The sequence below is a fragment of the Apium graveolens genome, chromosome 8, assembly GCF_009905375.1.
Source record: "Apium graveolens cultivar Ventura chromosome 8, ASM990537v1, whole genome shotgun sequence".
Lineage (NCBI taxonomy): Eukaryota > Viridiplantae > Streptophyta > Magnoliopsida > Apiales > Apiaceae > Apium > Apium graveolens.
In genome coordinates, this window is record NC_133654.1 from 4,924,480 (window position 1) to 4,936,930 (window position 12,451).

Consider the following 12,451-nt stretch of genomic DNA (forward strand, 5'->3'; position numbering starts at 1 on the left):
ATTATACATTAAGAGACATATGCTAAGACATTGTTACAAACATAGTAAGCGGTAAGCACAACACTATCCTGTAGTTCAGAAGAGTCACAAGTTGAGGGTGACGTATATCATGTTCAAATACTAATAACTAAAAATACCGAGACAGAAAATGCACAACTATATACTAGCTCCATTTGATGTTTCTATACGTGACCCTTAACAAAACAATTTTTGTGCCCAGCTAGGAAGTAAGGGTAAGGGTGCGGGTGCGGGGATACGGCAAATATTAAAATATTAAAAATATATAAATCAAATCAAACATATCCAGCGCTTTCGCAGGGCTTGGAAAAAGGTAAGATGTATGCGGTCTTCCCTCATTAATAAAAATGAAGCCCAACTTAATATATAAAAAGTGTAAAAAATTTAACTCAAAAATAAAATTTGATGACATAATTTAAAAAATTTAGGTCGAGATAATCATGAGGTTATGACATTATTAACATAAGACTTACCTAATTTCAAATGTATTTAACATTTTTTAAATACCTGGACATACATAACTATATATTCGGGGAAAAAGATAACTGCTTTAAAGATTGAAAAATGAACTTGCACATCTACTAAAACAATTTCATTTTTCAAAATGGTCTCAACAAGTATTAAGCAAATCAACATCCGTAAATGACAAAACTATGGATAATAAACCAACAATCTCAAGAACTTTAAAACTTATTCTACAAGTTACCGTAAATGAAAGTAAAGAAAACATTTTATGATAATTTTCCAAAGATTGGTATGTTTGTAAAAATTTAATGGTATGTTAGAAAATGATGATTGAATCCTGACTAAATATTTGATAACCACCGGGAAGAAAGCCCAGGAAAATGGTATAGTAAAATGAATATATTAGCATGATTCATTTTTTGGGCATGGGTGAATGTACATGGAAACAATAATTGACGGTTTAGAAAAAGTATGAGATGAATACGAAGTAAGCAAAGTAGTCAAATAATTAAAAATGGTCAGTGAGTTTGCTCATTGCTGCTAGTTGGCTGCTGTGCATAAAATACAAAACAGACTAGCACATGCTTTTCACTTAACAAATTGTAGTATATAAATAATATGAAATAAATAAATTCATACAAAAGAGATAAAGAAAGATATATACAAGGTGAGATTTATCTAATACAATGACTTTTGTACCTGATATTAGAGGCCAAGGGCATTTGATACCTAAAACATAATTCGATCATTGGTTGCATGTAAAGAATATAATAAAGCATAGTCTTATTGTTAAGGGGAACACACACAAGTATAAAACCAAACAAACAATGCAAAACACACACTCAATATATGACGCGGAAAAACCCACGTCCCAACTTTGTATTATTAATCAAAACAATTATCAATAATACAATCAATCTCATCAAGCGGTATTCACTCAAGTGATACTTAAGTCAAACAATACTCAAGCATACATCAAAACAATAACATGACTATGTATATATAGCCATCACAAACTTAGCCAACAAGACATACCTAATCTGATTATAATAATAATTGTCTATCCATACAATTATTACCCATTCCCATTATAATAATAATTGTCAACACATACAATTATTACCCAACTCAATTATGATAATAATTGTCTACCCATACAATTATTACCCAATTCAATTATGATTTCTATCACCAAGACCATACTACCTATTGGGTTTAACCCCAACAATCCTCCCCTTCAACCCAATATGATTTCATGCACAACAGAATTAACGGTCACCATCAAGCCATCAACGTCGATCGCCCAATACCTCCCCTCGAACAATAACCCCTCCTTCTAGTACAAAAAGATTTCTCTTATCTTTTCGACCTTTCTGTATCTCTAAATCTCCTTTAGTGACTTTCAACATACTGTTCTTCATCATAATAGTATATCCCAAATCAACTAATTTACCCAACGAAATCAGATTTCGATTTAACTCCGGTATGTATCTTACTTGAGTTAACTTCTGAACACGACCGTTGTGAAGTTTCATTGTTACCTCACCAATGCCAGCAACCTTTACCGTTTTACCGTTCGGTAAAGTTACAATCTTTCCCTCACACTTTTTATAGGACCAGAACCACTCCCTCCTACCACATATGTGATGAGCACATCCCGAGTCAAGCACCCATTCTTCTTTTGATCCCTTCTCTTCTTCAACCAAAAGAACATCTTCATCAGCTTCTACAAGCGAAACACTACCCCCTCGATTTTTCTTCAACTCTCTCAAGTCTTCTATTGCCTTTGGACACATAAATTGTATATGACCCAATTCCTCACAATAAAAACACCTGATATTAGGGTTATGTTTCTTAGCATACTTCTTTTCCGTGTCACGCGCACGTACCACAAATGCACTTCCATCAGATGTGTCACTCGATTCTTGTTTCATCAATTTTTCGGACTCCAGAAGAACAACAATAGTCTCATCCAAATCTAACTTCATTTTCCCAACCAATAAAGAAGTCATCACAGTATTATACTTCTTCGGTAGAGACACTAGTAGTAGAACAACTTTGTCTTCATCCTTTAATTTTTCATCCAAATTATTTAGCTGGTTGATTAAGCCATTAAAACGATTCAGATGATCTCTTAAATCTCCGTCTTCTTCCATCTTGAGCCCAAACAAATCTTTCTTAAGAAACAGCTTGTTGGCCAAAGACTTTGAGTGATAAGTCTTCGTTAACTTCTCCCACAAATTCTTGGGATTGTCCTCTTCAAGAACATCATACTTGATTTTCGGTGCAAGGGCCAACCGGATCGTTGATGCTGCACGTAACTTCATGTCTCCCCACTTTGTATCATCAACTTCAGTAGGCTTCTTCCCTCCGAGAGTTGCATATAACCCTCGTTGAATTAATAGATCTTTTACCGTACTTTTCCATAAGGTAAAATTGTTTCTTCCATTAAACAATTCAATTTCAAATCCCCCAACCTTCTCCATCATGAACTTTGGCTCTGATACCAATTGTTAGGGGGAACACACACAAGTATAGAACCAAACAAATAATGCAAAACAGACACTCAATATATGACGCGGAAAAACCCACGTCCCAACTTGTATTATTAATCAAAACAATTATCAATAATACAATCAATCTCACCAAACGGTATTTACTCAAGTGATACTTAAGTCAAACAATACTCAACCATACATCAAAACAATAACACGACTATGTATATATAGCCATCACAAACTTAGCCAAGAAGACATACCTAATCTGATTACAATAATAATTGTCTACCCATACAATTATTACTCATTCCCATTATAATAATAATTGTCAACACATACAATTATTACCCAACTCAATTATGATAATAATTGTCTACCCATACAATTATTACTCAATTCAATTATGTTTTCTATCACCAATACCATACTACCTATTGGGTTTAACCCAACAGTTATCCCGTCATATTACATGGATTAATCGGGAGTACTCAAAATAAATGCTCCGACAAAAAATTAGATATATAAAAATTAAGTTAATAATGTGCATATATAGATATTATATAATAAACCACATACTACTTCATAACTAAAATAACTGAAACAATATACATTACATTTTTAAATCAATATTATTCTCTAAAATAACAAAAAAAAATATTATTTTTTAATTCATGATGGTTGAAATTTTTGAAGAAAAGTGAGTCCATAATTAAAAAGGTGAAAAACGTCAATTATATAAGATATATGTAGACTATATAGTAAAATTGTATGAATAGGGAAGCACTTAAATAAGAATATTATCATGTTGGTAGCTTTTTACCCATTTTTTTTCATTTTTTTGTGTTTTCAACGTCAAATCTGAATAATCGAATTTATCACTGAATCTTAGAGATATTTTATTCAAATACTAAAAAAAGTGCATTTTAATAATGAATTTTAAAATAATTTCAGTTGAATATATTTATAAAACCATCACTAAATTAAAAATTAGTTCGTAAGTATCACGTGGACTATTTGAGTTCAAAAAAATCTCAAAAGTTAAAGTGAGTTCCTAAACTTAAAGATCATTTTTCTTTATAAAATTATAAAAAATGTAAATTAAAATAATTAAAATATTAATCAAAATTATTGCACTATGAACTACTACCTCGGTCCCAATAAATTCTTAATATTGAATTCTTATCATTCAAAGAGTGTTGGACACGTTTTTATCTACTATAATTACATAAATTATTTTAAAAACTATTTTCGTTTGAATAAAAATTAAATGTTCAATTTTTTTTTTAAAAAGAAACCTAAACTATACTAAAATAAGAGTGTTAAAATGTGATTTCAAATGCGAAGAAACTACGGGGACAGAGAGGGAGTACAGTATAAATGATCAATTTTTTCTTAAAAAAGAAACCTAAACTATACTGAGATAAGAGTAGAGCTGTTCACGAACCGAGCCGAGTCGAGTTTTGATCGAACCGAGCCGAGCTTTAATTTTTTTTCTGACGAGCCGAGCCGAGCCGAGCCGATCTTTCTTAACGAACAAAAACCTGTGTTCGAACTCGAGCTCGTTAACGAACGAGCCGAACACGAGCTTTTATCGAACAAAATCGAGTCGAGTCGAACCGAGCCGAACACGAGCCGAACACGAGCTTTCTCCATCAAAACGAGCCGAGCCGAGCTTAATTAAAAAATTCTGGTCAAAACACCAGTTGACTGTTAAAATAACTAACCAAATACTTTTATTTTTTTCTAAAAATTTTGTCATATCACTAAAAAATATTGATCTTAACATCCGTACGGTTGGATCATTCATAAATATTTTTTAAAAAATCGAAACATTAATACAATACTAAATACTAATTACAAGTACAAGTCAAAACACCGGTTGACTGTTAAAATAACAAATCAAATACATTTATTTTTTTCTAAAACTTTTGTCATGTCACTAAAATATATAGATCTTAACATCCATTATTCATTATTCATTACTCTAATTATCCACATAATTTTATGCATCCATTATTCATTACTCTAATTAAAGAACAAAATAGTAAAGCTACAATAATATGGCTGTCAAGTTGTTGATACAAATGATACTAGTAATGTTATTCATGTTCATAAAACAAGCAGGGATGTCAAGAAAAATGTGGCAGCCTGGTTGTTCCTTACCCGTTCGGAATCGGAGCAGACTGTTCAGCATACTTGGCAATGGATATATCATGCAAAAACTCTTCTGATGGGTCACCAAAAGCTTTCCTCAGGGACACTAATGGTAACAATCTGGAGGTGCTAAATATATCAGTTGAGGCAGGCACTATTCGCGTAAACAATCCAATATTTACTTTTTGTACAGGCAGAACTGATCCTCCACCTGTTTCCTTATACGCACCCTTTTCATTCTCAAACACCGAAAATTTATTCACTTCCATGGGCTGCGACAATTTTGCTTCATTAAAAAAGATCTTTACTGTTGATTTTGCCTTTTCAAAATTTAAATCCCAAACCGCGATTACTGTTGGAGGGTGCGCATCATTGTGTTCTCCTTCACAAAAGAAAAACAACAATTGTTTTGGTGTAAATTGCTGCCAATCAAATTTCATGCCATCTAATTCGCTGCCACTCAGGCCAGCTTTTATATCCGTGAGTGTAACAAGAGGTTGCAGCCACTACAAGAAAAATGCCATCAGACAACACCCATCAGACAACGGACATAAACCGTTGTTGAAGCTTGTTTTCCTTGTAGTGAGCAAGGGGCCGAGGTATGTACTATATTTTGACTCGTTAAACAAAAATCTCATTTTTTGCTTATTTTAAAAATCTCGTTTCTTGCACGGGCTTGTACGCTAGTAAATATTTTTATAGCCCGAAATTTTCCTGTCTCCTCCACTTGATGCAGGTATGGATTCGTTGTCGATCAGAACTGGTTTAGTAAGCTGAAAGACATATACAGTGTGCAAACTAAGGAAACAGTTCCTGCTGTGGTAAACTGGAAAACAGAAGGGTCCTGTAAAAGATTTGCAAACGATAATTCTTTGCCCAATAGCACCTTGTGTGGAGCAAATACTTTTTGTACAAATCAAAGCTTGTGTTCTTGTATAAATGGATACCAAGGAAATCCTTATTTGTGCGAAGGATGTCAAGGTGAGTTTTTACCATAAAAATATTACATCAGAACATAACTGATTGTTAAAATCAGAAGTTTAGTACCAAAGCAACACATTCAGACATTTTGTTCCAATTCTTCTTGGAAGAGGAATTTAAACTCAGACATTTACTATTGTAACTAACAGATCTACGCCTCATATAGTATTTTTTTTGTCAGATATCGATGAGTGTGCAAGAGATGGACAAGGAAACTCCCTCCTAAAGAACAGATGCCAGCATATCTGTACCAATACACCAGGAAACTACACTTGCTCATGCAAAGATGGGTGGAACCTTGTTGGGGATTTTGATTGCGTGAAAAAGGTTGTCGATGACAGTGTCAAGAAAGCTGCAATCGTAGTACTAGGTACTTGTGCTCTAAAACTATACAGATATGTTCATGACTTTATGTAGCTAGTAGAAAGCCAGGGCATAACACAAGGTGTTTATGCTGTTTAATTTTTTCTTGCACAAGGATTAACATGATTCATTTAAAACTGGTCAGTATAGCCTGTAGGTCATTTGCAGATTATTTCCTGCACAAAGAAGAATGTAATTTATTTATATTTCTATTTTTTGTCAAGATTTATATCTCTATTTTAGCTTTGAAGTTTATATACTTAAATACTAATAATCAAATTGGTGTATAAATACTAGTGTTCAGATTCTTATTATTTATTTGAGACAATAAATCTTCTTTGCTAAATTTTCGACTATATTCAACATCTCTGTACTCTTTTGGATATAATCTGACATCCTTAATTATGATCCGGACTGCAGCCACTTGTGCTGGTGTAGGGGTGCTGGTGGCTACTACATGGTGGTTGTACAAAGTAATAAGACAAAGAAAAATACGTAGGCTCCGGGAGAAGTTCTTTAAGAGAAATGGTGGTCTGCTATTACAACAACAGGTTTCTTCTAGGGAAGGTAACATGGAGGCAACCAAATTATTTACTTCAAAGGAGTTGGAGGAGGCAACTGACCTTTTTAATGTAGATCGAATCATTGGACAAGGAGGACAAGGAACTGTCTATAAAGGAATGTTGACAGATGGAAGAATAGTAGCAGTGAAAAGATCCAAGATCGAAGATGAAAGTAAACTTCAACAGTTTATCAAGGATTTCATCAACGAGGTTGTAATTTTGTCACAAATGAATCACAGAAATATAGTAAAGCTACATGGATGCTGCTTGGAGACAGAGGTCCCTTCACTGGTTTATGAGTTCATCCCTAATGGAACACTTATGCAGTATATTCATGAGCCTAATGAATACCTTCCACTTACATGGGATGTACGCCTACGTGTGGCCAAAGAAGTTGCAGGAGCTCTTTACCATTTACACTCTGCTGCAGCGATTCCAATTTATCATCGAGATATTAAGTCAACAAATATACTTTTGGATGATAAGTACAGGGCGAAAGTGGCAGATTTTGGAATTTCAAGAACAATTTCAGTTGATCAAAGTCACCTGACTGCAACTAGAGTAGAAGGTACATTTGGTTACTTTGATCCTGAATACTTCCGATATGGCCAATTTACAGATAAAAGCGACGTTTATAGCTTTGGGGTAGTTCTTGTTGAGCTTTTGACTGGACAGAAACCAGTTCCACTTGACGATGAGGAAGAAGGTTTAGCATCCATTTTTCAATGGCAATGGAAGAAAATCGTATATTAGATATTCTTGATTCACAAATTACCAACGAGGTTAGCATGGAAGAGATTATAGCATTTGCTAACATTGCTCATAGATGCTTGAACTCTAGTGGGAGGAATAGGCCAACAATGAAACAAGTTGTAGCTGAGCTGGAGAGTACTCTGAATACAAACGGATCACCTTCTGCTGAACACTATGAACACTATGAAGATGCTGAATATGAAATAAGTGAATTAGATGAGTCCTCCGAGTCGGGCATTCCCTCAACTTATACGAGTTCTACCGTATATCAGAGTTACAGTGTTGAGCTAGAGAGTATTAGAGATACAATTGGATCACCTTTTGCTGAAGAACATTATGAAGAGGATGAATATGGAACAGATGAACCCTTGGAGTCGGATGTTACTTTTATTTCTACGACTTCCACCGTATATCACAGTCTCAGTGTTGAATTAGAGCCTCTTTTGACAAAGCAGTGATGCAAGTGCAACAATATGGAATGGCAATTTCTCATATAACATATTTACTGAAGAATGCTGGACTTATTCTTGTTTGTAGCTACTCATTTTTTTGTACTGCAATTATTTGGTAAGTATTTATACCGTCGAACAGGCAAGCAGGTCCAACCAGCAAACCTGTGTCGCGAAAAAATCACTAAATATGTGAAGGGCAGTTATATATAATTACAAAGAACAGGAAAAATTAAATAACCAAACAAATAATAAAGGTAAATAACGGAAAATAATCGAAAAGAAAGCTTATTTTATCGCTTTCATCATAAATCGATAAAAGATAAATAAGCTAAGACGTCTAGCCCTTCGAGAAAACTATACTATTCTTGAAGAGAAATTTTCCCCACTTACACTGTGATAGGTTCGCAAAGTCCCTCTTACGATAATATAGCTACAAACCTACTCGTACAAAGTCACGGCATGGTCAACAGCGACAACACCTAAGTTCGCCTAAGAATACCATTGTAATTTGAGAGAGATCAGTTTTGAGCGGGAGAGAGAGACTGCTACTAGGGTTAGTGTATCTACTTGTGTGTTCTAATACCCGAATCACACACTTAAAATTACACTTGAAACGTTAATCAAAATAATCAAATAAATATTTCAGTTTATATTTATTTAACAAATCAATCAAAAATATTTATTAAAATATATTTTGAAAAAAATTCTGTTAAGAAACAATATTTAATTATTATTTTTCATTAAATCGGTAATAAAATTTCTCACCCAGGTTGCCTCGTGTACGCGAGACGCTGATACATTCGCCCAAATCGCACTTTGACTCAACCCGTGTCGTGGCGAGGCGGCGGAGGCGCGCGTGTGCACGCGCGAGGCTCACACATGCACTCCCACATGCCTTAGTAGTTGTACACTACACTTGCACATGTTGCTATATAAAGCCACCAAACCTACTTTACCAAAGCTACGTGGGATACAAGTTTTCATCAACAAAACTAATCCACACACATTTCCAAGCAAGCACTTTCAACCCAAATTATATATGGATTTCACTCCGAAAATGCCTTAGAGCAAAACATGAAAGTTTAAGTGCTCATTACAAGGAACAACTTTCTATCGTTAATTTCTGGAAATTTCATCGAGAACATATTTTAAAAATATGTCTCAAACTTCCCATTTTATAACAATCCCCCACAAATCCATACAGAAATATATATATCTATCCTCATCATAGCTTGTTTTTCAAGGTCGGTACCACTCCGGGATTGAGCCCTTCTAAGTCCACTACTTCGATGGTTATCAGATATATATGGAATGTTTCACCTTGAATCTTTATCCATTGGGTGTAACCACACTCTATAGACGATGACAAATCAAAGGATATGGTGCCAATCTACGACTTTGAGACGTTAATGGTCATGTCTCGATCCTGTTCGTCGAATGTTTCGAGGAATAATCATTTTCTCTAATTGCGACCACAAAATTACATTCTCTTAGCTGGGCATCTCCAGAGATGTGTTGTTATCATCTCGTCATACGACTTGATCGCATTCGGAGTTCAAATAACTCTTGCTATACTTGCAGCAACAGTACGTTCTAGGTTTTCAGGGAATAGACTCAAATGCATAAGTATCTTTTTTTATAGTAAGGTACCACTGATTCACCCCCACATCTTGTTATTACCACATTGAATACACTTTCAATGGATCTCCTCTCATATGTATTGGGTTCCCGTTGTGGATGAATCATGATGGGCTATCAGTCCCATTCCCAACCTAGACTTAAGGACAACAACATGCTCAAGTCCCTTAGTCAAATGATCAGCTAGGTTATCTTGAGTTACAATAAACTCAATAGATATGATCCTCTCAAACATTAAACCCCTTATAGACTTCAGTCTAACTTGGATGTGTCTCTTGGTTTTCTTATTATACTTTCTGCTTTTGATCTTGTCGATAGTTGTACGACTATCACAATGAATCGCAAAAGCAGGGAGAGGTCAGCTCACTACAGGTTTCATAAACATAAGTCGGTGCAATCGTTCAGCTTCAGACCCCGTGGCATCTGATGTACACAACTCAACCTCAAAAGTAGACCAAGTTATTATAGTGTGTCTAGTAGACTTTTAGGATACTACTCCACCCGCAAGGGTAAACACGTATCCAGTCACTCCATAGGAACCATATTTCTTATTTATCCGACTTGTATCACTATAACCTTCTAGCACACCAGGAAACCTCCTGTAGTGCAAACCAAGGTTTATGGTGCCTTTCAGGTATCTAAGAACTCTATCAAGAGCATCCCAATGTGTCCTGTCTAGATAGATTGTATTTCTTGCTAACTTAGACATAGAGTATGAAATATCCGGTCTAGTACCATTAACAAAATACCGCAAACTCCCAATAATCTGAGAATACCTTAACTGAGACATGAACTCCTAATTCATTCCTGATAAGAGCCACTTTTGAATCATATATATTGTGTGCTTGTGATTCCACATTTTGAATAACCATAATTTTCAAGTATAGATTCCTCTATATAATGAGATTGGGACAAAGTTATTCCTTCAGTTGACTGAGTCAACTTAATTCCAAGAATCAAACTAGCCTCACCCATATTTTTTATTTCAAAATGCCTTTGCAAGAAACTCTTTATCTCGTTAATAATCTCAATATTGGTTCCAAACAATAAAATATCATCTACATACAAGCACACAGTCACATAATCATTACATCTAATCTTATAGTAGACATACTTGTCACTTTCATTAACTAAAAACTCGAAGTGTAAAACAGTTTCATCAAACTTCTTATGCCAATCTATAGGAGCTTGTTTTAAGCCATATATAGACTTGACTAACTTAAATACTTTTCTCTCATTGTTAGAAGCAACAAATCCCTCAGGCTGATCCATATAAATCTATTCTTCAAGGTCACCATGAAGAAAAGCTGTCCTTACATCCATTTGATGGATGATAATTAAGACCATGTACGGAAGCCAATAGTATAAGAATTATGTTAGTCCCAAAGTATCGTAGAAGGGGGGTTGAATACAATACCTACAATCCTTTTCAATTCGTTACAAGTTCTTCGTTATATATACGAAATCAAAATAGACATAAAATAATTCGAGAAAAATATTATTTTATTAATATAAACCTTGAGGTTGCTACACTCTAATCAAATAAATGATTAACTACAATAAATTCGACAGCACAACGTTATGTTTATAAACTTAATAAATGAAGTCTTTAATGGAGCTCTCGTAAATACAATGTTGTTGCTGAGAAAGATAACTAAAATGAATTTTGTTCATTCTGTTGCTTTTGTAAACTTCAACTGCTTTGGATAGGTGGCATAATTGTATCCATTAAATTCAATTCAATTGCTTATATTTGTTCAATGGAAATTACCAAGTAAGTTACTGGAGACAACATGGAATGCTTCTTTCTGTTTACTCACGACAAGAGGAGAAAGAATTGCCTTAGACCTTTTTCTCTATCCTTGTTACTGGCGACAACAGGGGAAGAACTTCTCCTTATTAAAATATCTGAGTTGCGAATACAAGTATAGGTTTTCATTCCTTGTTACTTGCGAGTACAAGGGAAAAAGCCTTTGCCTTAGAACTGTCGCCTGACTTGCGCATGCAGGGGGATAACTTTGCCTTGTATCTTTCTTCTTACTAGCGACAAGAGTGAAAGACTCTTCCTTGAGTTACTTGTGAACATAGGCTTAAAAGTTTCCTTGAATTTCTGTTTAACTGGCGACTACACGGATACCATTTTCCTTGCACCATCTTCTAACCAGCGACCACAAGGGTAAGAATATGACTTAACATATTTTTCCATCCCGTCTTTCAGTTATTATATCAATAATATTTCTTCTGTAAAACTGAATTAATTCATTTCTGATATGTTGATGCTTGGTGCACTGGTCTGGTTCACAAATAACTAACATGAATTGATTTAATTCAATTTCTTTTTTCATTCCGAACTGATACATCTTGATTGATTATCCATTGCTTCATCCACTCAGCCCCTGATCTTTAATACTTTAAATCAAATCATTTCACTGACAATGGAAGTCCTTTGACATTTTATTCTTCATGGAGGCTTGAACATATCAATGAACTTCTTCCCATGACCTGGTTACGGACTTAGAGCATTAATTCCATCTTTTGATTCTTTGAATTTATCTAGTCTTCATCT

At 34.6% G+C, this 12,451-nt stretch overlaps 1 pseudogene; it reads left to right on the forward strand.

Annotated features, from left to right (window-relative positions):
- Positions 1 to 6,883: 6,883 nt before the first annotated feature.
- LOC141679176 (putative wall-associated receptor kinase-like 11) lies at positions 6,884 to 8,253 on the forward strand (annotated as a pseudogene).
- The last annotated feature ends 4,198 nt before the right edge of the window (positions 8,254 to 12,451 follow it).